We start from the raw sequence: 25,782 nt of genomic DNA on the forward strand, positions 1-25,782 counted from the left end.
TAGATACCAGTGAAACACACTCTGGAATTTTGACAATTCAAATGTCTCTAAACCATGCCAAATATTTGGGGAATAAAATTTACTCCCAGGTGAGAATCATTTTCTTAGACTGACATATTTTCTTCTTGGTACTGAGACAAAAGATTTTCATTTTTTATTTCAGAGGAAATTCACATAGCATAAATTTATCAATTTGCTATTTCCCCCAGCTTTACTGAGATGCAACTGACATACAGCATGATAAGTTTGAGGTGTAAAATGTGCTTTTTTCTTTTTTTTCTTTTTTTACTGTACTAGGTCTTTATCGCTGCTCACAGGTTTTCTCTGGTTGCAGAGAGCATGGGTTAATCTCTTGCTTTGATACACAGGCTTTCATTCTGGTGGCTTCTCTTGTTGCAGAGCAGGGGCTCTAGAGCTCGGGCTCAGTAGTTACAGCACATCGGCTTAGTTGGTCTGCAGTACGTGAAATGTCCCTGGACCAGGGATGGAACCCTTGTCCCTGCATTGGCCGGCAGACTTCCAACCACTGGACCACCAGGAAAGTCTCACAGTGACTATCTGATAGACTTGCCTATGCGAGATGATCGCCACAATAAGAAATGAACTATTAGGTCCTTCCTGGTGGTCCAGTGGCCGAGACTCCTTACTCACTGTGCAGGGGACCAAAGGGGTGGTCAGGGAAGTCAGATCCTACTTAACGGAACTAAGGGCTCACATGCCACAACTAAAGATTCTGTTATGCCACAGCAAAGACTCAGCCCAGCCAAATACAAATAAAATGAAAAATTTTTTTAATTATAAGAAAAGAAATTAACTATCTTATGGGTACAATTCAGGGTGCTAGTACATTCACAATGTTGTCCAGCCATCACCTCCATCGACCTTCAAACATGTTCATCTCCCCCAAAAGACACCCTGTATCCCTGAGCATCACGGTCCATCCACCCCACCCCACACCCCCCAGCCCCCAGGCTGCTCCCTGGCTCTATGGACTTAGTTACTGTGCGTGTCTCGTATTCCATCTCTCCTGCAGTACTACTCGCTCTGGGAGTTCCTGAGTCAGCCTGGGTTTACAGAGTGTTCACGGGCATCAACCTTTTGGTTCTCAGCTTCATCATCGTCTCTGGCTTCATTAATGGAGACCTGCACAACTGGAAGCTCACAGAACAGGACTACGCATTGGCAACAGCTGTATTCTCGTATAGGTTATGAGCGTACCTTTGGTCATATTAATGTGTGTGTGTGTGTGTGTGTGTGTGTGTGTGTGTGTGTGTGTAGGGAGGTGGGAGCTGAGAATCTGGTGGGGACTAAAGAGACTGAGGCTGGTGGATCCGGATGGTGGGTTTCTTGGAGGCCAGAGTTTGTGGTATTGAGGGAAGAGTCCAGAAGTGATGGCTGAACCCACCTCACCCATGATCTTTCTTGCTCCTTCTCTCACCACAGCTTGGGCCCTCCAGGTGCTGGAGGGTTTGTGCCTTTTGACTTTGAGGGGGTTGTCCAAGGAGCAGCTACGTGTTTCTATGCATTTGTTGGTTTTGCTGCCATTGCCGCTAGAGGTAACATGATCACTGAGTGTCCATCGGGGTCTGGACAGAGTTTGGGCTGCCCTTGGCACAGAGGTTGGGAGAAGGTTAGCCTGCTTCAGGCAATTCTGTGCTTTCACCCCATGGCGTTTTCCTGACCTGCTGCTTCCACCCCTTTTGCAGAGAGTGGAGACCTCAAGCCTCAGCGGTCGATCTCCCTGATCTCACTCCTCATGTGCTTTTTGGCGTATTTTGCTGTCTCCGCGGTGCTCACCTCATGGTGCCCTACTACCAGATTCGTCACCACAGCCCCTTGCCCGAGGCTTTTTCTCCATGTTGGCTGGGCCCTGCCAGATGTGTGGTGGCTGTTGGCGTCCTCTGTGCTCTTACGTCCAGGTCAGTGTCCGGGTTTCTCCCCGTCAACTGTCAGATGCTCATGCACCCCAGCCCGTGGGACTGAGAGACAAGAGGGAAAGACATCTTGCTCCATGTAGACTAGGGAGCGCATGCCCTGGTCTCCCCTGCTTCTCCACGTCCTCACACGTGTCTCCACTTTCTCTCCCAGCCTCCTGGGTGACATGTTCCCCATGTCTCGGTTAATCCGTGCAATGGCAGAGGACGGGCTCCTTTTCCGGGGACTTGCCCGGGTCTATGGTCACACAAAAATCCCCGTCGTGGCCATCATGTCTTCTGGAAGCCTTGCAGGTGAATAAGCAAAACTCGCTCCTTCCTTGATCCATTTCCCTTAAGTGCAGTTCCAATGGTTTCTTAATCCCACCCCTGCCGTTTTTGCTCCCCCATTCTAGGGATCATGGCATTACTCTTTGAGTTCAGGCCACATTGCAAACCTCATGGCAGTTGCGTCCCTGCTTGCTTACTCCATGGTGTCCTTCTCGGTCCTTGTTCTCAGGTGAGACCGCACTACACCTTGACTGAGGGGCTTGGGGTCATGGGGATAATGGGGAGGTCATCCTGGTCTGTGTCTTCATTATGTCTTCTGATCGTTCAAGAGAAGAAAGAAGTGGAATAGACAATCTGGTGTTCTGTGAATAGTGGCTGCTGTTAATATTGCCTTTAAACCTCTAACTCAGGTATCAGCCAGGTCAGAATTTAAGTAAGAGTGAGAAAACGGAAGAAGAAACTGAGATGGAGCTTGTACCTGTAGGAAGTCCTTTGGACTCTGTACCTGAAGCAGGAACCTCAAACATTCTAAAGAGCCTGTGGTTCCCTACCAGCACCACCCCCACCCGGAAATCTGGCCAGATTGTCTATGGATGTGCCTTCCTGCTTGGTGAAGCAGTGGGGTTTCCCTTTGTTCGTGTTCTGAAATGGACAGGATGGAGTGAGAGTGTGTATTTTGTCAGTTAAGGAGTCTGGGAGATATGATGGCCCTTCCTGATGCTGGTGGTTTCAGGGAGGGGTGTGACCGAGTCCTGACGTCTTTGGTCTTCTGGGTCCAGCCTAGTTTTCCTCCTCCTCTGACCCTTGCAGTTCTCCTGCTGAGCATCCTGAGCCTGGTCCTGGCCCAGTGGCCCAGACGTGTGTTCTCTGGAGACCCCGTGCTCACAACAGTGGCTGTGCTGCTGCTGCTGCTCATTCACTGGGGTGACGGCCATCATCTGGAGGCAGCCCCAGAGCCCCAGACCTCTTATGTTCAGGGTATGTGACCTATGTGTACAAAGTGTCTATGTTCAGTGAAGGAGGTCTGCGTGCTTTGAGACATCAACATCCCTTGCTGGACCAGGGAAGAAAAGGAGTTGCTGAAACCTATGGACTCCTCCCTGATCCACACTCAGTGCTTACAAACCAGGCTCAATAGGCACTGAACACAAAGCCTGACCCACGAAGGTCAGGGTCTCCCTTTCAGACATCTGGGCTGTGTTCAGGGATGAACTGACTCTGCCCACAGGTCCCTGCTCTGCCTGTCCTCCCGCTGGTCAGCATCTTCGTGAACCTTTACCTTGATGATGCAGATGACCTCTGGGGCCTGGATCCTCTTTGGCATCTGGAATGCCATTGGTGAGTGACTTTCTGGGCTGAAGAGGCTTCTTGAGTGACTGAGCCCAATCTTCTTCCTACCACCTCCCCCCTAAACTGTGTCAGACACCAGAATAGAAGGCTTACTGGGTATTCATAAGTGAAGGAGAGCCCCCGTTTTTCTTCTTACTCTCTCATTTCCCTACTAGGATTTGCCATATACTTTGGATATGGGGTCCGACACAGCTTGGAGGAGAACAATGAGCCACCAGCCTCCACCTCCCAGACTCCGGACTAAAACACCCCTAGTGATGAAGCATCTTAGCCAAAGGAAATAGATGCTGTGTGGACCCCTCCATACACTGGAGGTATCCGCTGGTTCAAGGTGCACTTTGAGCCTCTATGGACTGTGCAAGTGGAAAGCATTTAGTGCCCTGTATTTATTGCCAGTGGACAAAATGACTTTGCTATTGTATAATTTTTAAGTAAACTCTCTTAAGCTTAATATGCATCAGAAGATTGCATGCTTCATAAGTGTGTAGTAAGATGAATCTTCACAAAGAAAGTATTATGATGTTACTGACAACTAGAGGAAGAAATAAAATACTAGCCTACACAGAAGACACACCTTCTTGTACTTATTTCCAATAAGAATGAGATTGTCCCATGGGAAGGAAACTCAGGTAACTATGTATTATGTCAGGAGTTACACTTTAGGGGCTTCTCTGATGGTCCAGTGGCTAAGACTCTTTGCATGAAATGTGCCCATCTTTGCATAAAATGTTCCCTTGGTATCTCTAATTTTCTTGAGGAGATCTTTCTTCAAAATAGTCTTTCCCATTTTATTGTTTTCCTCTATTTCTTTGCATTGATTGCTGAGGAAGGCTTTCTTATCTCTCCTTGCTATTCCTTGGAACTCTGCATTCAAATGGGTATATCTTTCCTTTTCTCCTTTGCTTTTCGCTTCTCTTTTCACAGCTATTTGTAAGGCCTCCTCAGACAGTCATTTTGCCTTTTTGCATTTCTTTTTCTTGCGGATGGTCTTCATTGCTGTCTCCTGTACGATGTCATGAACCTCTGTCCATAGTTCATCAGGCACTCTATCAGAGCTAGTCCCTTAAATCTATTTTTCACTTCCACTGTATAATCATAAGGGGTTTGATTTAGGTCACACCTGAATGGTTTAGTGGGTTTTCCCACTTTATTGAATTTAAGTCTGAATTTGGCAATAAGAAGTTCATGATCTGAGCCACAGTCAGCTCCCGGTCTTGTTTTTGCTGACTGTATACAGCTTCTCCATCTTTGGCTGCAAAAAATACATCAAGCTGATGTCAGTGTGAGAAAAAACAATCTGTATAAAATATATATATATACTGTACATACTTTGATTGTAAAATAATTTTTTTCTAAGATATGGTGAACGTTAACTGACAACATAGTGGCCACAAATCCACAATTTGTGAAACAGGCAGCATTGGCAAAAAGTGAAGTATGTGTGTACATGTATAATCAACACGCATAAAATACATACCCGTATAAGATATATGGATTAAGGGTACACTTTACTTGTTTCACCACAAAAAATAGTTAAGACCTACTTAGTTAAAGGAGACAACTGGAGCCTGACTGCACGTCTCCCCAAAGGGCCAGGTCCTGACTGGGTGTCAGGCAAATTTTCCTGAGAAGAAATGGCATCTAGGGGACTTCCCCGGTGGTCCAGTGGATAAGAATCCACCTTCCAATCCAGAAGACACAGGTTCAATCCCTGGTTCAGGAAGATTCCACATGCTTCGGAGCAGCTCAGACTCTGTCCAAAACTACTAAGCCTGCGCTCGAAAGCCTGAAGCCACGGCAGCCAGCAGCCCCTGCACCCCAACCGGAGAGTAGCCCCCACTCCCCGCAAATAGAAAGAACTCACATGCAGCAGAAAAGACCCAGCACAGACAAAATCATAAATAAATAAAGGAAATGATAGAAATGAGGTCTCCTTTGTCTATTAATGATCACGTTGTCACCCGTCCAACTCCGGCTATCTGGGTTGGTCACACCTGCATAAACAGGAAGTGATGCTGAAAACTCAGCCTCTCTGAACACCAGTGTGGAGTCCAACCTCAGAGGCAGAGTTCTGGGTGGAGGAGGAAAGAACAGTTTCATTGCTTTGCCAGGCCCAGGGGACAGAGCGGGCTCCTGCCATTGAAACTGAGTCCCGACCCAGGCGAGTTCGGTGAGGAGTTTTATGGCAACTGTTCAGGGAGCAGTTGCTGACAGATCAGGGTGTGTGCAGGGTCCCAGGCGGTAGGTCTCCTCGTCTTGACAAAGATTAAAACTTAAGGGGTCTCTGGCCCTTTTAATTTTGCCACAGGAGGCTTCTCAGCAGCTCCTTCCATGATTCTGTTCAGTTCAGTTCAGTTCTCAGTCATGTCCGACTCTTTGCGGCCCAGTGGACTGCAGCACGCCAGGTCTCCCAGTCCATCAGCAACTCCCAGAGTTGACCCAAACTCATGTCCATTGAGTCAGTGATGCCATCCAACCATCTCATCCTCTGTCATCCACTTCTCCTCCCACCTTCAATCTTTCCCAGCATCAGGGTCTTTTCAAATGAGTCAGCTCTTCACATCAGGTGGGCAGAGTATTGGAGTTTCAGATTCTGTGAGCAGCAACTGCTTGAAGCTGCCCTTTGGAACTCAGAGCAGGTCATGGAAGCTGGAGTCTGGATACAAAAAACAAGGGACAGAAATGAACCTACTTACAAATCAGACGGAGACTCACAGACTTAGGAAATGAATTTATGGTTGCCAGGGGAAGCGATAGCTAGGGACGTTGGGAGGGCATGTACACACCGCTCTATATAAAATGGAAAAGCAGCCAGGACCTGCTGTAGACACAAGGAATCTGCTCAGTGTTGGGTGCAGCCTGGACGGGACAGGACTTTGGGGGAGAATGGACACATGGCCATGTGAGACTCAGTCCCTTCGTTGTTGACCTGAACCTACGCCACCATCATTCCTTGGCTACACCCCACTACAAAATGTTTTTGGTATTTAAAATACTTTTGAAAAAGGAACAGGGGACAGAAAAAAGCCTTCATTCCGAGGAGCCCCATATGGTCCTGAGGTAGGAGCTAGTGGGCTCCAGGCTGGGCATTTACAATTAGACTTCTGTTTACATTTCCTGAGGAAGGAGGCAGGGGGCTCTGGGCTAGAGAGTTACAAGCAGCCTCCTGTTGGCTCTTCGAGATGGAAATGACAAGAACAGAGTGAGTAGCTGGACTTTGTCTCCTGTGGACACTTTCAGGCAACAACTGTGGCAGGCCTAAACACTCTTTGATTTAAAGGTCAAGAGTGACAGATTTCCCAGCCTTGTGGCCAGGGAGACATGGCACATGTTGAGGGTCAGAGAGGAGGAGGGCATCCCACCATAATAGTAGATGCCAGGACCCACCCCATCCCATGGCCTCCCGGCTGGAATACATCCTGAAAGAAAGTTGCGCAGGTGAGTGGGTGAGGGTCCTAGGGCAGGTCAGTTGTGTTAAAATAAGTGGATAATTGGCTAAAGATAAACAAACTCAGAACTGCCCTTGTGGATGATTTTACTGACTTTGTTGGGTCATGGGGCTCCTCCTCCTGGGAGGAGGCCCACACTCTTTCTCTCCAGCTGTGTATCTCTGCCTCGCTTCTGTCTTAACTGAGCAAACTTCCTCTGAGTGCTCTCTCATTGTTGTGCTGTGTCTCTAATAATACACTTTGTACCTGTTTTAGATTAAAAAAATTTTTTTTCCTCCTTGAGAAATGCATTTTTCAATGGAGGCAAGAGTCAGGGGAACCTTGTCTCTAGCCTCTGGCCCCTGGTGGACGAGCGGCTAGGAGTCCTGGTTTTCATCCAGGCCACCCGGGTTCAATATCCGCGCACAGAGCTAAGCCACCCCTCACGGCTGACTCTCTCCGAGAATACCTGATGCTGAAACCCAGGATTTCAAGGTAAACTGCAGGTCTCCCCGAACTGCTGGCTGGGGACCTCTGAGTCTCTCTCTCCCATGAGAACTTGCTTGCTCTCACTCTCTGCTTCCAAGACGCACAGGTTTCCGTCTAGATCCGCTCGGTGAAGGAGCACAAGTTCTCTTTCCCTGTGTCCTCTCCCTCTGTCTCTTGCTCTCCTTGAACCGCAAACCCCCGCGGGTCCTCAGCCCAGCAGTGCGTCCTCATCAACGCTGCGAGCTGTGTGCAGGGACTTCTTGCTGGCACCATCAGCCAATTTCTCCCTGCTACACGCCGCACTTTATTTCCTAGGGGCGGTAGAAGAATCACAGCCCCCGGGCCCTCCAGTATATCTTCTCAAGCAGCGCACCAGCACACACACTGTGCCTTTCTGTCTTTTCATCCTGTGATTTTCTTTCGTACTTTACATGAGAAGACATAGGTTCGATCCCTGGGTTGGAAGATCCCTGGAGAAAGGAATGGCAACTCACTTCTAGTGTTCTTGCCTGGAAAACCACGAATAGAGGAGTCTTGCAGGCTACAGTCCACGGTGTGGCAAAGAGTTGGATAGAACTGAGCAGTTAACACTTTCACTTTCCAGGTTTCTTTTTCATCTAAGCTTTAAGTCCCCTTCAACTTCACCTTCGATGCCACACAAACAAGTGCAATGCTATCAGGCATAATTCTGGTGTTTTTCTGAGAGTGTTTTAAGTCTCAGCAGTAACCCAGCTACTCTGTCAGTTGCATTGCAATTACATTTTAAATGTGAAAACCCCTAGAGACTATTTAATTAATTGGTTTACTATTTGGCTGTGTCTGGTCTTTGCCGCTGGCTTTCTCTAGCTGTCTGAGTGAGGGCGGCTCTCCAGTTGCAGCTTACAGGCTCCCCTTGTGGTCACGTCTCTTTCTGTGGAACCCGGGCTCAGGGTGCGGGCTTCCGCGGCTGTGGTGCGCAGGCTTCGCTGCACGACAGCATGTGGAAGCTTCCAGGTCAGGGACACACTGCATCCCCTGCATTGGCAGGTGGACTCTTTGCCACTGGACTCAGAAGGGAAGTCCATAGGCAGACTTGAAACGTGCCTTCCTAAGTCTTCTCTTGACATACATACAGTTATGGTTTCACTTGGATGCCTTTGCAAAAGTGCTACCTCTTCAAGATATATAGAGAAGGCTTTCCAAAACTGAATCAAAATTCATTAGGTAAATAAATGTTGTTATTAGCAGTAAGCTGATGCCAGACTGGAACATGGTTTTCTCTGTCTGTTAAGAGGACAATGTTTTCTTGGAGTGCTGCTTTTGATAACAGACTGTGTGAACTCTTTGGGTCTAAGTGATTTGTAACTGCTTTTGAGATCTCTCATTACTTTTGTTGAGAAAATAAGGAGTATTTCACAATCTCTGAAGATTATGGCACATGTAGATAAAGTTCATTCTGCTTCTACAAAAATTAACCTTTATTGTCGGACTTTGGATACCCTGATATCGTTGTGGCATAGTGACTGAAAGTGAAAGTGTTAGTCCAGTCTTTTCTGACTCTTTGCGACCCTATGACTGTAGCCCACCAGGCTCCTCTGGCCATGGAATTCTGCAGGCAAGAATACTGGAGTGGGTGGCTATTTCTTTCTCCAGGGGATCTTCCAGACCCAGGGATCGAACATGAGTCTCCTGCATTGCAGCCAGGTTCTTTACCACCTGAGCCACTGGGGAAGAGCGTGTCAACAGTCTACTCCTAACTGAGGGAATTTGAGATGGGTAAACAATGGCTGTTAATCAAACATTCAGGGCTCTGGGACACCCGAGACGACTGCCCGGCTTTTCCTGGCTCTGTGGAAAATCTCATTTTTATTTGATGGGTTAAAGCCTTTCCTGGTTGCAAGATTGATGCCCTTACAATGAAAGGAAAATGGTAAAAAATAAATATGCATTCACTTGGAGTATGCCTCCCACAATCGCCAGTGATCCAGGTACTCACCTCACTGGCCAAATCATACCAGCTTTCACAAAAACCTCACAAACTTCTTGAAACGATCACTTTCACTGTCATCCTTAATCATCAGGCCAGGTCAACAGAACTAACAGAAAAACTGGACTCAAGTGGAACAGAAGTGAATTACATGGCATTAAAGGAACTTTCAAAAAGTTGGCTTAAAGCTCAACATTCAGAAAACGAAGATCATGGCATCTGGTCCCATCACTTCATGGGAAATAGATGGGGAAACAGTGGAAACAGTGTCAGACTTTATTATTTTGGGCTCCACAATCACTGCAGATGGTGATTGCAGCCATGAAATTAAAAGACGCTTACTCGTTGGAAGAAAAGTTATGACCAACCTGGATAGCATATTCAAAAGCAGAGACATTACTTTGCCAGCTAAGGTCCGTCTAGTCAAGGCTACGGTTCTTTCTGTGGTCATGTCTGGATGTGAGAGCTGGACTGTGAAGAAAGCTGAGTGCCGAAGAATTGATGCTTTTGAACTGTGGTGTTGGAGAAGACTCTTGAGAGTCTCTTGGACTGCAAGGAGATCCAACCCGTCCATTCTAAAGGAGATCAGTCCTGGGATTTCTTTGGAAGGAATGATGCTAAAGCTGAAACTCCAGTACTTTGGCCACCTCATGCGAAGAGTTGACTCATTGGAAAAGACTCTGAAGCTGGGAGGCATTGGGGGCAGGAGGAGAAGGGGATGACACAGGATGAGATGGCTGGATGCTATCACCGAGTCGATGGATGAGAGTCTGAGTGAACTCTGGGAGTTGGTGATGGACAGGGAGGCCTGGCGTGCTGCAATTCATGGGGTCGCAAAGAGTCGGACACGACTGAGCGACTGAACTGATTAACTGAACTGAAAGGAACTGCTGGGCTTCCCTGGTGGCTCAGACTGGAAGAACCTGCCTGCAATGCAGGAGGCTTGGGCTTGATCCCTGGGTCTGGAAGATGCCCTGGAGGAGGAAATGGCAACTCACTCCAGTATTCTTGTCTGGAAAATCCCATGGACAGAGGAGCCTGGCGGGCTGCAGTTCATGGACGTGCAAACAGTTGGACACATCTGAACAACGAACATGCACAAATGAACTGCTAAATATGATTAGAATTTTTCTGACTTTGGTATGACAAATTATTGGCTTCTAATTATTGTTTTTTTCAAACATAAGAAGACTGTTCTCCTCAGGCTACTTATGATTTACAACAATCTGTTAATTTACACTTGTGGGTAAAAGAAAACCTGTTTCTTCTGACTCTGGCTGGTCGCTCAGAAATTGGAGCCCCTGGGTCGTGTATAGCCTTAACAGGTGAACAGAAAGCACTATCTGTTAGCATTTCAAAAATATCTGGGGGCTCTCTAGTAGAAAGAAATCTAGGCGATGCGGTCTCTGGGGCCGAGTTTGCCCCTTTCTGGCTCTGGCTGCCACCTGCCTGACCCTGCCTCTGGCGGGGATGGGCTGGTCCACAGCCTGCTAGCTCTCCTCTGGTATACCCTCAGTCCTTTGTTCTACGGGGGAGCGGGGCAGCAGTGCCTTAGGTTAGGGCTTTTCCCGGGATACTTCGTTCTCTCTCTCTCTCTTTTTTTCCCTCTCTCTCTCTGGCTACCCAACAGTTTAGGTTGCTATCTCACCATAGCTAGGGCAATGTGAGGGAGCTCCCCACAGACCCGCCAGTGAGAGGGTTTCCTGGTGTTTGGAAACCTTTCTTTTAAGACTCCCTTCCCAGGATGGATCTCCATCCCTAACTATTTTGTCTCTCATTTTAGCCTACATTTTGTCCTACCTCCCTTCAAAGACAATGGGCTACATTTCTGGGTGGCTGATGTCCTCTGCCAGAGTTCAGAAGTTGTTTTGTGGAGTTTGCTCAGCATTCAAATGTTCTTTCGATAAATTTGTGGGGGAGAAAGTGGTCTCCTCCGTCCTATTCCTCTGCCATCTTAGCCTCACCCCCCGCCCCCTCCCGCTTCAGACTTCTAATCTCCTGCTCTGCTTAAGGCAGGAAAGTGGTGCATTAGGATGCCTGTCTTTGAATGAGTAGGGTCTGCTGTTAATATTCCTATATCTCTCATTCAGGTACCAGCCAGACTGGAATTTAAGCAAGAATGAGAAAATAGAAGACAAAATTCAGATGAAGCCTCTAGTCAAGGAAAATCCTCTGGACTCTGAACCTGAAGCAGGAAGCTCAAAGACTCTCAAGAGTCTGTGGTTGCCTGTCAGCAGCACCGCCACCCAGAAATCTGCCCAGATGGTCTATGGATGTGCCTTTCTGCTTGGTGAGCACTGGGACGGCTCTTTGGTCATATTTTGAAACTGACAGGATGGAGTGAATGTGTATATTTTCTCAGTGCAGCAGTCTTACAGATATGATGGCCCTTCCTGATGTTGGTGGTTTCAGGGAAGGATGTTGCCCAAGGTCCTGCCATCTTTGTCTTCTGGGTCCAGCCTGTTCTCCTCCTCCTTGACCCTTGCACTTCTCCTGCTGATTATCCTGAGCCAGATCCTGGCCCAGTGGCCCAGCCAGCTGTTCTCTGGAGACCCTGTGCTCACAACAGTGGCTGTGCTGCTGCTGCTGCTCATCACTGGGGTCACGGTCATCATCTGGAGGCAGCCCCAGGACCCCTCTCCTCTTCCATTTAGGGTAAGTGACCTTATGTGTCCAAAGTGTCCTCCTTGGGTGAATGAGGTCTGTGTCCTTTGATGGCAAAATGTCCTTTCCTGGACAGGGAATGAGGGGTGTTACTGAAACCAATGGACTCTTCCCTGACCACCCTCAGGGCTTTGTATACACAATCTCAGTAGGCACTGAATGCACAGCCCGAGGAGGACGGGAGCCTCCCACCCACGTGGGGCAGGGTCCCCTTTAAGACACCTGGGCTGTGTTCAGGGATGAGCTGCCTCTGCCCACAGGTCCCTGCTCTGCCTGTCCTCCCGCTGGTCAGCATCTTCATGAATGTACACCTCTGGGACCTGGGCCCTGTTTGGCGTCTGGAATGCCATTGGTAAGTTGCTTTCTGGGATAAAGAGGTTACTTGAATGACTGCACCCAACATCTTCCTACTATTTCTTCCCACACTGTATCAGACACCATAGAAGGTCTACAGAGCATTTGTAAGTAAGGAGAGCACCTACCTTTCCCTCTCATCGTCTCATCTCCCTACTAGGGATTCTCATATACTTTGGATATGGGATCCGATACAGCCTGGCAGGGAACAATCATCAACAGCCACCAGCCACCAGCCTCCACCTCCCAGACTCTTGACATAAACACCCCTGGGGCTGAGTCATCTTAACCACAGGACATAGATGCTGCATGGAATCCCTCCATGCCCTGGCGGATCTGCTGGTGCAAGGGACACTGTGAGCCTCAGTGGAGTGTGAAGGTGGAGGCATCTAAAGCCCTGTATTTATTGCTAGTGGACAAAGTGACTGGACCATTGTGCAATTTTCAGTAAACTTTTCAAAGCATACTATACATACTTATTTTTCGTTTCACAGCTATTTGTAAGGCCTCCCCAGACAGCCATTTTGCTTTTTTGCATTTCTTTTCCATGGGGATGGTCTTGATCCCTGTCTCCTGTACGATGTCATGAACTTCAGTCCATAGTTCATCAGCACTCTATCTATCAGATCTACTCCCTTAAATCTATTTCTCACTTCCACTGTATAATCATAAAGGATTTGATTTAGGTCATACCTGAATGACCTAGTGGTTTTCCCTATTTTCTTCAATTCAAGTCTGAATTTGGTAATAAGGAGTTCATGATCCGAGCCACAGTCAGCTCCTGGTCTTGTTTTTGTTGACTGTATAGAGCTTCTCCATCTTTGGCTGCAAAGAATATAATCAATCTGATTTCAGGGTTGACCATCTGGCGATGTCCATGTGTAGAGTCTTCTCCTGTGTTGTTGGAAGAGGGTGTTTGCTATGACCCGTGCATTTTCTTGGCAAAACTCTATTTGTCTTTGCCCTGCTTCATTCTGCATTCCAAGGCCAAATTTGCCTGTTACTCCAGGTGTTTCTGGGGGCTTCCCTAGTGGCTCAGATGGTAAAGCATCTGTCTGAAATGCAGGTGACCCGGGTTCGACCCCTGCATTGGGAAGATCCCCTGGAGAAGGAAATGGCAGCTCACTCCAGTATTCTTGCCTGGAAAATCCCATGGACTGCAGAGCCTGGTAGGTTACCATCCATGGGGTCGCAAAGAGTCAGACATGACTGAGTCACTTCACTTCACTTCACTTCCAGGTGTTTCTTGACTTCCTACTTTTGCATTCCAGTCCCCTATAATGAAAAGGACATCTTTTTTGGGTGTTCGTTCTAAAACGTCTTGTAAGTCTTCATAGAATCGTTCAACTTCAGCTTCTTCAGCGTTAGTGGTTGGGACATAGACTTGGATTGCTGCTAAGCTGCTAAGTCACTTGAGTAGTGTCCAGGGAACTTTCTCTCCTTATATGCCTTACTTCCTGGTCACGTACCGATTTTGTTGCACTGGCCGTGTTACTGCTTCTCACTGGTAAGCTGGAGATTTTCATGATGGGACAGGAAGGGTGGGGTGTGGAGGGGGATGAGGGGTGGGGAAGGCTTGGGGGAGCAGCATGGTGGGGAGTTAGAACTGGGAAAAATGGTCTGTGGTATGAGAGACAGGAAGACAAGACATAGACTGTTATTTCCCACCCTTGGCATTACTGATCTCCTAGGCTGGAACAGCCTTCAGTGTGGGGGCTAACCTGTGCACTGTAGGGTTTTCTTAATTTAATCATTGTTGGATGCGTAGCATCTATGAACTATGTTCATTAGATATGGGTGACACCAACCCCCCAAATTGTGACAATCAGAATGTCTCCAGGGAGTTTCTTGGTGGCTTCACCTCAGATCACTGGCTCAGTCGTGTCCAACTCTGTGCAACCCCATGGGGTGCAGCACGCCAGGCTTCCCTGTCCATCACCAACTCCCAGAGCCCGTTCAAACTCATGTCCATCGAGTTAGTCATGCCGTCCGGCCATCTCATCTTCTGCCGTCCCCTTCTCCTCCCGCTTTCAATCTTTCCCAGCATCAGGGTCTTTTCCAATGAGTCGATTCTTTGCATCAGTTCAGTTCAGTTCATCAAGTGACCAAAATATTGGAGTTTCAGCTTCAGCATCAATGCTCCCAATAAATAGTCAGGACTGGTTTCCTTTAGGATGGACTGGTTGGATTTCCTGGCTGTCCAATGGACTGTCAAGAGTCTTCTTCAGCACCACAGGTCAAAAGCATCAATTCTTTGGTGCTCAGCTTTCTTTATAGTCCAACTCTCACATCCATACATGACTACTGGAAAAACCATAGCCTTGACTAGATGGAACTTTGTCGGCAAAGTAATGTCTCTACTTATTAATATGCTGACTAGCGTGGTCACACCTTTTCGTCCAAGGAGCAAGTGTCTTTTAATTTCATGGCTGCAGTCACTGTCTGCAGTGGTTTTGGAGCCCAAGAAAAGAAAGTCTTTCACTGTTTCCATTGTTTCCTTATCTACTTGCCCTGAAGTGAAGGGACTGGATGCCATGACCTTCATTTTTCGAATGTTGAGTTGTAAGCCAGCCTTTTCCCTCTCCTCTTTCACTTTCATCAATAGGCTCTTCAGTTCCTCTTCACCTTCTGTCATCATGGTGGTGTCATCTGTGTATCTGGTGGTTTAGTGGTTAGGATTCTGGGATTTTGCCGCCATGGCCCAGGTTCATCCGTGGCAAGGGAATGGAGATCCTACAAACCATGGCATGGCCAAAAAGGAACCCACAACAAAACAAAGAGAATGTCTCCAGACGTTGCCAACAGGCCCTTGGGGAACAAAACCACTCCCAGCTGAGAAGCACTTACTTAGACTGACAAGTTTCTCCCTCTGTACTGAGACCAAACTTTTTTTTAATTGAGAGAAAATTTACATAGCATAAAATTAACCATTTAATTATTCTCCCCAATTTTGTTGAGTTAATTGACATCCAACATTGTATAAGTTTAAAGTGTACCACATGATGATTTGATAGACACGTCTACTGTGAGATGACGGCCGCAGTAAGAAACAAGCTACCTTAAAGTGTACTTAGAGGGACTTAGTACCTTCACAGTGTCGTGTAACCATCACCTGCATCTAGTTCCAAACATTTGCATCACAAGCAAAGGAAACCCTGCACCCACTGAGCAGTCACTGTCCATCTATCCACCACCATCAGTCCTCCTGACACTGTAGCCACAGGTCTGCTTTCTGTCTCTATGGATTTGGTCATTTTGGATGTCTCATATTTCATCTTTCCCACAGGACAACTGGTTCTGGGAGCTCCTGAGTCAACCCTGCTTTACAACAGAGTTTCGGTTCTCAGTTTCATCATCATCTCTGGCTTCATTAAGGGAGACCTGTGCAACTGGAAGCTCACGGAACAGGACTACACATTGAACACGTCTGCATCCAGTGGTACCTCTAGGTTAGGAGGGTTCTCTTGTCCATAGTGACACTAGTGTGTCAGAGGGTGCAAGTCTGGGAATCTGGTGGGGACTAAAGAGTGGCAACCCACTCCAGGATTCTTGCCTGGAGAATTGCATGGTCAGAGGAGCCTGGCAGGCTAGAGTCCATGAGGTTGGAAGAGTCAGACATGGCTTAGTGACTAAACCACTACCAAAGAGACCTGGGCTGATGGATCTAAGTGATGGGGGTCCTGGAGCCCAGCACTTGTGGTATGAAGGGAAGAGTCCAGTAGGGATGGCTGAGCTCACCTCACCCATGTTCTTCCTCATTCCTTCTCTCACCGTGGGCTGGGGCCTCTGGGTTCTGGAGGGTTTGCACCTTTTGGCTTTGATGGGATTCTCCAGGGAGCAGCTCTGTGTTTCTACACATTTGTTGATTTTGATGCCATTGTCACTAAAGGTAATATAGTCACTGTGCTTTCCATTAGAGGTTTGGCCACAGATTAGGCTGCCCTTGGGCATAGGGATTGGTAGAAGGTTCGGCTGCTTTTGATGGTGCAAGAGGAGAGGGGGTATTGTGCTTTCGCTCCCTGTGTTTTCCTAACCTAGTACATCCCTGCTTCCTGCAGGGGAAGAAGCCCTCAATCCTCAGCGGTCCATCCCCGTGAGCACCATGATCACGATCTTCATCTGCTTTGTGGTGTGCTTTGGTGTCTCAGCAGCACTCACCCTCACAGTGCCCTACTGCCAGATCCGTCCTGAGAGCCCCTGGCCAGAGGCTTTCCTCTTTGTTGGGCGGGGCCCTGCCAGATATGTCGTGGCTGTTGGTAGCCTCTGTGTTCTTACATCCAGGTCAGTGTCATGTGCCGGGAGCCAGTGTGAGGAATCCCGCCCGTGGCAAGGTCATGAGGAAGGAAGCTGACCTACGCAAGGCGTGCTCAGACTTCAGGGGCCCCTCTGGAAATTCCTAAGCATGTACCCCAACAAAAATCTGCCGGCTTCTGTGCTCTGCTTTTCTACTCTTCTGACATTTTCTGGAAAAAGTCAATTCAGGGCTTTAGTCTTCTGCATTTGAAAGAGCGTTTCAATCCAAATACCCCTCTGATGGCTTTCTAGCCTGCCTGCAGCACTCGTACAGCTGCGCCTGTGATTGTTTGAGGCCTCCTGACCGCAGGAGGCACAGGAAGCTTAAAACATCCTAGGAATGTAGGAGCTTCCAAAGAGTCAAAATCTTTAGAATAGGACTGATTAAAGGTTTCATTTGTTGAGTCAATGCTTGCTGCCAAATTTTCATATCCTTTATTTTTAGATATAGTTGGTATATAGAAAAACAAGTAGTAGACCTGGTATTACCAACATTAGATCTTTGAGTTAAGTACCTTCTTTGTTATAACCCACTGCACCTTTGTTCTATAGAGATGTAACTTTAATGCTTTAAGGAGATGCAGATTAAAGAAAAACACTTCAGGGGAAGCAAAATTAACATTCATTAAGGAAGAGAGCCAAAAAGTGTTAACAAGCCTCTTGGCCAGAAGATAATGTAAATCACCTGAGACCTTTTGTATACAAAATGATACACAGAAAGAGTCTGGGCTGCGAACGCTACATAACTTTGTGTTACCCATTGATCTCCATGTTTAATCAAAAGTATAAAAGGCCTTCTGAACAATAAAGGATGGGGGCCAGCTTCTTGGACCAGTTTCTCGGACCAGTTTCGCGAACTAGTCTCTCGGCCTGGTTTCTTGGGAATCTGGCTCCCCCCGTATCTCTCTCTCTTCTTCTCTCCCTTTCCTTCTCTCTGCTCTTTACTTTAATTTCAGGCTGAATTTCCATCTGGGGCGCGGAGGCTCGCCAGGTCTACTTACTTGCCCTGGCTGTTAAGACCCACGCGAAAGGGAGCCTAAGGCGAGGCACCCTTAGATATTCAAGCGGGCGCCGGTGGCCCAACGTAGATGGTGCAAATTCCTTGTCTGGAATTTTATTGGTCTTCCGCGTAAACTAAGCTATTCATCCCTCTTCCTCCACTTAATCTTCCTACTACACTATAGTTTCTTAATCTAATCTTATATTAATAACTAAGTCTTTCCACGCCAACGCCGTCCACCCTTCGAATTCCCTGGATCCACCGGGGCTGGACCCCGGCAGTCATGGTTTTCTCCCCATCTACTATCAGATGCTCAGGTATCCCAGCCCTTGGGATTGAGAGACAAGAGGGAAGGACACCTTGACCCAAGTAGACTAGGGAACAGAAGCCCCGGTCCTCCCTTCCCATCTCTCCATGTCCTCATACACGTTTCCGCTTTCTTTTCCAGTCTCCTCGGTGATATGTTCCCCATGCCTCGGGGGATGTGCGTGATGGCAGAGGATGGAATCCTTTTTCGGGGACTTTCCAGATCCACGGCTGCACCCGAATACCCATCATGGCCATCATGTCTTCTGGCATCTTTGCAGGTGACTAAACAAAACCTTGTTTGATCATTTCCTTACCTTGGATATTTCTGGCTGTTTCTCACTCCCTTCCCCACCTTGTCTGTGCCCTCATCCTAGCAGTCATGGCGTTACTCTTCGAGTTCAGCGATCTGGTGGACCTCCTATCAATCAGGACCCTGCTTGCTGACTCCCTCGTGGTTCTTTCTGTCCTTGCCCTCAGGTGAGACTCCACTACACCTTGGCTGGGGGTCATGAACTCAAGAGGAGCTAAGATTCTTCTAGCTTCGTGTCCTGCATCTGCTGAAGTTGGCAAAGAGTTGGATTAACTGTCTGATATTGGATAAGTATAGGGGCTGCTGTCAATCCTGCCTTAATATCCTTTCACTCGGGTACCAGCCAGATCAGAATTGCAGCAAGAAGGAGAGAACAGAGTAGGAAATTGAGGTGAAGCCTGAAGTCAAAGAAAAATCCTCCAGAGCCTGTATCTGAAGCAGGAAATTCAAACATTCTAAAGAGTCTATGGTTCCCTACCAGCACCATCCCCACCCAGAAATCTGGCCAGATTGTCAATGGATATGCCTTCCTGTTTGGTGACCAGTGGGACTTCTTTTTGGTGGTATTCTGAAATTGACAGGATGGGTTGGAAATAGGTGTCTATTTCAGGCAAGAAGTAGTAGAGATATGATGGCCCCTCCTGATGTGGGCAGCCTGAGGAGGGGTGTGACCCGAGGTCCTGACATCTTTGTCTTCTGGGTCCAGCCTGTTCTCCTCCACCTTGACCCTTGGAGTTGTCCTGCTGGCCATCCTGAGCCTGGTCCTGGCCCAGTGGCCCAGCCAGGTGTTCTCTGGAGACCCCGTGCTCACAACAGTGGCTGTGCTGCTGCTGTTCATCACTGGGGTCACAGTCATCATCTGGAGGCAGCCCAGAGCCCCTCTCCTCTTCCATTCAGGGTAGGCGAGAGACTTCCCTGGTGGTCCAGTGGTTAAGAATCTACCTTGCAATGCAGGGCATGTAGGTTAGATTCCAAATCAGGGAATAAATACCCAACCAGGACATGCCACAGGGCAACAAAGCCCATGTCCCACAACTAGAGCAGCCTTGGGCCACAACTCAGTTCCGACACAGCCAAATTGATTAATTTTTTAAAAGTAGGTGACCTTCTGTGCCCAAGCTATCCATCTTGAGTGAATGAAGTCTACCTGCTTTGAGGTCTAAACATCCTTTGCTGGACATGAGAAGATGGGAAATTGCTGAAGCCAACGGACCCTTCCCTGACCCACACTCAGTGCTTCACACACCCAGTTTCAGTAGGCACTGAACACACAGCTTCAAAAGCGCTGGAGCCTTCCTGCCCACATGTGGGTAGGGTCTCCCTTTCAGACGTCTGGGCTGTGTCCAGGGATGAGCTGACTCTGCCCACAGGCCCCTGCTCTGCCTGTCCTCCCTCTGGTGAGCATCTTTGTGAACGTTTCCCTGATGATACAGATGACCTCTGGAGCCTGGATCCAATTCAGTGTCTGGAATGCCATTGGTAAGTGGTTTTCTGGGATTAAAAGACCTCTCAATGGACTGATCCCCATCTTCTTCCTACCACCACTCCCCTAAACTGTGTCAGACACCCTCATAGGAGACCTAGTGAGCAAGTGTGGGGTTCCCTGGTGTCTCAGTGGTAAAGAATCCACCTGCCAATGCAGGAAATATAAGAGACACAGGTTCAATCCCTGGGTCAGGAGGATCCCTGGAGGAGGAAATAGCAACCCACTCCAGTACACTTGACTGGAGAATACCATGGGCAGAGGAGCATGGAGGGCTATGGTCTGTGGGGTCACAAAAGAGCCAGTCATGACTGAGGAACTGAGCGTGCATACGAGCGTGTACACGAGTGTGTATCAGTAAGGAGAGCACCTATTTCCCTTCTCACTGTCTCATTTCCCTACTAGGATTTGCCATATACTCTGGCTATAGGATCCGACACAGCCTGGAGGAGAACAATGAGCAACAGCTTCTAGCCTGCACCTTCCAGACTCCTCACCCAAGCATCCCTGCTGCTGAATCATCTTAACCACAGGACACAGGTGCCATGTGGAGTCCCTCCATACGCTAGAGGAATCTTCTGGTTCAAGGGGCACTTTGAGCCTCTATGGACAATGAAGGTGCAATGCATTTAGGGACCTATATTTATTGCCAGTGGACAAATGACGTACATGCTGAATAGTTTTTAAGTTTCTTTTCAGACACGATACACATACCAAAAGGGCATGCTTTGTGAGTGTGCAGCAAGATGATATTTCACAAAGAATGTATAACAATGTAAGCAGATACTGGAGAAAGAAATAAAATACGAACCTGCTCATGCAAAGCTCCTACTTGTGCTTCTTTTTAGCAAAAATGCAGAGATGGCTGTCTGGGGAGGAAAGGCAGGTGACTGTGTACTGTGTCCAGTGCTGCCCTGAAATATAGGACAGAGGCAAGTTGGAAGGAAAAGGAAGGGAACAGATGCACTGGGCTAACAGTAACACAAGAAAGCTAAGGGCGGCTATATTACCATCCAGAAAGCAGACCCTAAGAAAGGAGAAGAATACAGACAGAGCGGATCATGTCATCATGGTGAAATGATCGCTTTTATCTTTTCCCCAGCTTTCTGGAGACATAGTGTCATCTTTTGTAAATGACTATTTCTCTTTACTTTTCTGTCACAGACTCTTGGAGTTACACAGTAGAGTCGATGATGAAAAGTTCCTAATTGGAAAAAAACCAATACCTGCATTGTCAGAGGTGAGGGAAAGAAGTAGTAAGTAGTGATTTATTGATAAATGACTACAACTGGGTGGAACTAAAAGACAGGAAAGGAAACGGGATAGTCACGTGAAAGAGTTACTGCAGAACAGAGTGCCTGACACTGAGATTATGCACATTCAAGATGCTGATAATAGTGAACCAGAGGGTTGTTTGTGGGAATGAGCAACTGCAGTAGAGTGAAGGAGGGATACAGGTCAAGAAACTGAGTAGCAAGGTATTAGATAAATGAAAATACAGTGGAGGTGGACGGACAGAATTAGGAATATCCACTACCTTGCCAGTTCTCATGACAGTACAGGCTTAGGAAGAAATGAACGGAGATTGAAACTGTCAGGTGAAACTTTGTCGGAAGGGGTTGACATCACCTGTTTGCTGTTCTTCGCTTACTGCTGGCGGCCAACCAGATATCCTGTGCTACCAATGTGTAACAGGCAACACTGAACACCGCCCATAAAAGAGCCTTGATGAGAAACTGAATCCAACCCTTCCAGGTTCTTCTGGCCGGTCTAAGGATTAAATTAACATGAGATAGCTTAATGGGACAAAAACCAAGTGTAGCTCAATAATGCGATGAAGGTGAAAGAGGAGAGTGAAAAAGCTGGCTTACAACTCAACATTCAAAAAACGAAGATCACGGCATCCCAGTCCCATCACTTCATGGCAAATAGATGGGGAAACAATGGAAACAGTGGCAGATTTTATTTTCTTGGGCTCCAAAATCACTGCAGACAGTGACTGCAGCCATGAAATTAAGACACTTGCTCCTTGGAAGAAAAGCTATGACAAGGCTTCACAGTGAATTAAAAAACAGAGCCATCACTTTGCTGACAAAGGTCCATATAGTCAAAGCTATGCTTTTTCCAGTAGTCACTGTTGGATGTGAGAGCTGGACTATAAAGAAAGCTCAGCACTGAAGAATTGATGCTTTTGAACTGTGGTGTTGGAGAAGATGCTTGAGAGTCCCGTGGACTGCAAGGAGATCCTAGCCAGTCCATCCTAAAGGAAATCAGTCCTGAATATTCATTGGAAGGACTGATGTTGAAGCTGAAACTCCAATACTTTGGCCACCTGATGGGAAGAGCTGACTCATTGGAAACGACCTTGATGCTGGGAAAGATCAAGGGCAGGAGGAAAAGGGGACGACACAGGATGAGATGGTTGGATGTCATCACCAAAATCAATGGACATGAGTTTGAGCAAACTCTGGGAGCTGGTGATGGACAGGGAAGCCTGCTGTGCTGCAGTCCGCGGACTGAGCGACTGAACAACAATACAGGGGAGAGACCAGAGAAAGCTGAGCAACTTGCCAGAATAACCCAATCCTTTCCCTTCCGTCCCGTCTTCAGTGAAAGACTCTAGAGAGCGCTGGGGGCAGTGGTCTGGGACTTGAAAGAGAAGGAAGGCAATTCACATGAAGATGGAAAAACAAATGGTTGGGAGACTAATGTTAGCCAGACCAGGTAGAGAACATGAGACAGAGAGGGGACTCAGATCTATAAGTCTCAGTGGGTTTCCTGATAACTTGGAAACATTTCCTTGCATGCAGAGATGTTTGCCTTAGTAATTTTAGTCATTTTAATTACACATATTAATCAGAATTCTTAACCCTTAGAAACTTTAGTTTCTAGTGAGAAACAAGAAGTAAACAATTGTGAACTATTTGTTATACCAGTACTCCAATTAAAATGAAATAATTTTTTAGATAAAAAAATGCTATCAACTTAAAAAAATCCAAGTATCATTGGTTTACCATATAACATTAGTTTTTCCAAATATAGAGCACAGTGATTTGGTATTTTTACAGATGATACTCCAGTAGAAGTTACACAAGATAATGGCTATAATTCCTTGTGCTCCAAACATATCCTTTGCTGATTATGTATTCAGTTCAGTCACTCAGTCGCTGTCCTGACTCTTTGCGACCCCACTGACTCCAGCATGCTAGGCCTCCCTGTCCATCCACCAACACTCAGAGCTTACTCAAACTCATGTCCACCGAGTTGGTGGTGCCATCCAACCATCTCCCCTGTCGTCCCCTTCTCCTCCTGCCTTGTGTCTCTTAATCCCATACCCTCAATTTGCCCCTTCCCCCTTCCCTCTCTTCACAGATGGCCACTTGTCAGTTTTCTGAGTTGGTGAGGCTGTTTCTGTTTTGCTATATACATTCATTTATATTATTTTTTCAGATTCTACACATAATATTATACAGCATCTGTAAAAATACCAAAATCACTAGGTAGTATACCTAAAAGTAATATCAACCAAGTCTGTTTGAATAAATAATGAGTTAGACATCCACTCAGGAGGAAAAGCACCTCTGTGGGTATGGGGAACACAGCTCCATCTGCCCAAGGAGCCCTGGAGGAGTCGTGTCTGTTGTGGCATCCTGGGCACAGGCCTGACAGACCTCGCTATGGGCTGCAGGACCTGCAGAACCAGGAAACCTGCACCGAGACTCCTCTGACGGTGATGCTGCCGGTGGTGGCGGCGGTCATGGTGATGGCGGTGGTGGAAACCCAGAGATTCTGACCTAGAGATTCCCTGCAAGGGAGGGGATTTGCAGGTCAACCTTCACTCGGAGAAGGCAATGGCACCCCACTTCCAATACTCTTGCCTGGAAAATCCCATGGACGAATGAGGCTGGTTGGCTGCAGTCCATGGGGTCACTAAGAGTCGACATGACTGAGCGACTTCACTTTCACTTTTCACTTTCACGCATTGGAGAAGGAAATGGCAACCCACTCCAGTGTTCTTGCCTGGAGAATCTCAGGGGCGGGGGAGCCGGTGGGCTGCCGTCTATGGGTGCACAGAGTCGGACATGATTGAGCAGCAGCAGGCAGGCAGGCCGCTTCAAGGCGTCATGGCGCTGGTGGAGTCCCCGTCTAATGGGTCCATCAGGTTGGCACAAGACCATGCTGCGGGACAGGATCTGAGGAGGACTGATTAGTGCTGGGATCATGGCAAGGAGCCTGGTCATCCATGTAAGTCGGAGCGGAGAGGATTCTGGGATGGTTCAGAAACAAACAACAAACAAAACAAAGGATGTCTGATCAAGGCTTCCATAGCAGAAGCTTTCCCCTCCCCCTCACAAGGAAACAGCCCATGGGGTTGATGTCCCACCACAGAAAAAGCTGGCCTAGTTCTGCAGACATCCCTGGGGACACCTGTTTCTCTACAGCAGCACCGGAGACCTGAGCTGGGGGACCCCCATGACGACGGAGAGGAAGGGTTTTGAGGAAGGGTTTTGGTAAAGAGGCTGATAAACACTGTGAAGGGCAAGAAGTGACCGCTCCCACAGAGGCAGTTCACTGACAAGCGTCTGGGAGCAGCACAACCCGGAACCTCCCTCCTGGGTCCCCAGGCACCCTCAGTGCCCCGGGTGCGAGATCCACCGCGGCCCCCCTGCCCCACTCTCCGGGGTCTCCTTAGTGTGACCCTCCCCCCTGCAGCCCCCATGGGAGCTCTGGTAGGAAGGAGCTGGCTCAGAAAACCAGCCCCTGCTATGGGCCAGGGTCCCGCAGACTTGAGGTCTAGCGCCACCTTCTGGAAATCCAAAGACAAGAGGCAGCCTGGTGAGTTTTTAAGAGCAATTCAGTTCAGTTCAGTCCAGTGGCTGAGTCGTGTCTGACTCTGTAACCCCATGGACCTGCAGCACGCCAGGCTTCCCTGTCCATCACCAACTCCTGGAGCTTCCTCAGACTCATGTCAATCGAGTCTGTGATGCCAGCCAACCCTCTGTCATCCCCTTCTCCTCCTGCCTTCAATCTTCCCAGCACCAAGGTCTTTTCCAATGAGTGAGCTCTTCACATCAGGCGCTAAAGTATTGGACTTTTCAGCTTCAGCATCAGTCCTTCCAATGAATATTCAGGACTGATTTCCTTTAGGATGGACTGGTTGGATCTCCTTGCAGTCCAAGGGACTCTCAAGAGTCTTCTCCAACACCACAGTTCAAAAGCATCAATTCTTCAGCACTCAGCCTTCTTTATAGTCCAACTCTCACATCCATTCATGACTATTGGAAAAACCATAGCTCTGACTAGAAGGACATTTGTCAGCAAAGTAATGACTCTGCTTTTTAATATGCTGTCTAGGTTGGTCATAACTTTCCTCCCAAGGAGCAAGCGTCTTTTACTTTCATGGTTGCAATCACCATGCAATGAGTCAGTTCTTCTCATCCGGCAGCCAAAGTATTGCATCTTTAGCTTCACCAGCAGTTTTTCCAATGAATATTCGGGACTGATTTCTTTTAGGATCGCAGACCAGACAGAAACGCTTAAGAATTCTTCCACAAGAGGGAGCAAGGAAAGTGGAGCAGGTGTAGGGAGAGAAAGACAGGAAACCCCAGGAATTAACACCACCATCAAACAGAATACTCCAGCTCCAGGGAACCACCACAGACTGAAGGACGAGTCTGCTCCTTCAAATGTGAGATGAAAGACTGCAAAAGAATACATAAAAAATCAAGCTGGGAGAGAAAAGACAGGAAAACCCAGGAATTAACACCACCATCAAACAGAATACTCCAGCTCCAGGGAACCACCACAGACTGAAGGACGAGTCTGCTCCTTCAAATGTGAGATGAAAGACTGCAAAAGAATACATAAAAAATCAAGCTGATGGGCCATTTTTGTTTAATGTGTACAGTTTCAGTTTGCAAGATGAAAAAAA

At 47.7% G+C, this 25,782-nt stretch overlaps 2 long non-coding RNA genes across 2 annotated transcripts; both read left to right on the top strand.

The window, feature by feature from the left end:
* Positions 1,866-2,357, top strand: LOC108638117. Its single transcript, XR_001919592.1, has 3 exons — positions 1,866-1,919; positions 2,089-2,228; positions 2,330-2,357. It is a non-coding gene; the product is annotated as an uncharacterized LOC108638117 (long non-coding RNA).
* On the top strand, positions 3,484-4,119 carry LOC108638118. The gene is made up of 2 exons (XR_001919593.1): positions 3,484-3,542; positions 3,710-4,119. It is a non-coding gene; the product is annotated as an uncharacterized LOC108638118 (long non-coding RNA).

Source organism: Capra hircus, chromosome 18 (assembly GCF_001704415.2).
Source record: "Capra hircus breed San Clemente chromosome 18, ASM170441v1, whole genome shotgun sequence".
Taxonomy (NCBI): domain Eukaryota; kingdom Metazoa; phylum Chordata; class Mammalia; order Artiodactyla; family Bovidae; genus Capra; species Capra hircus.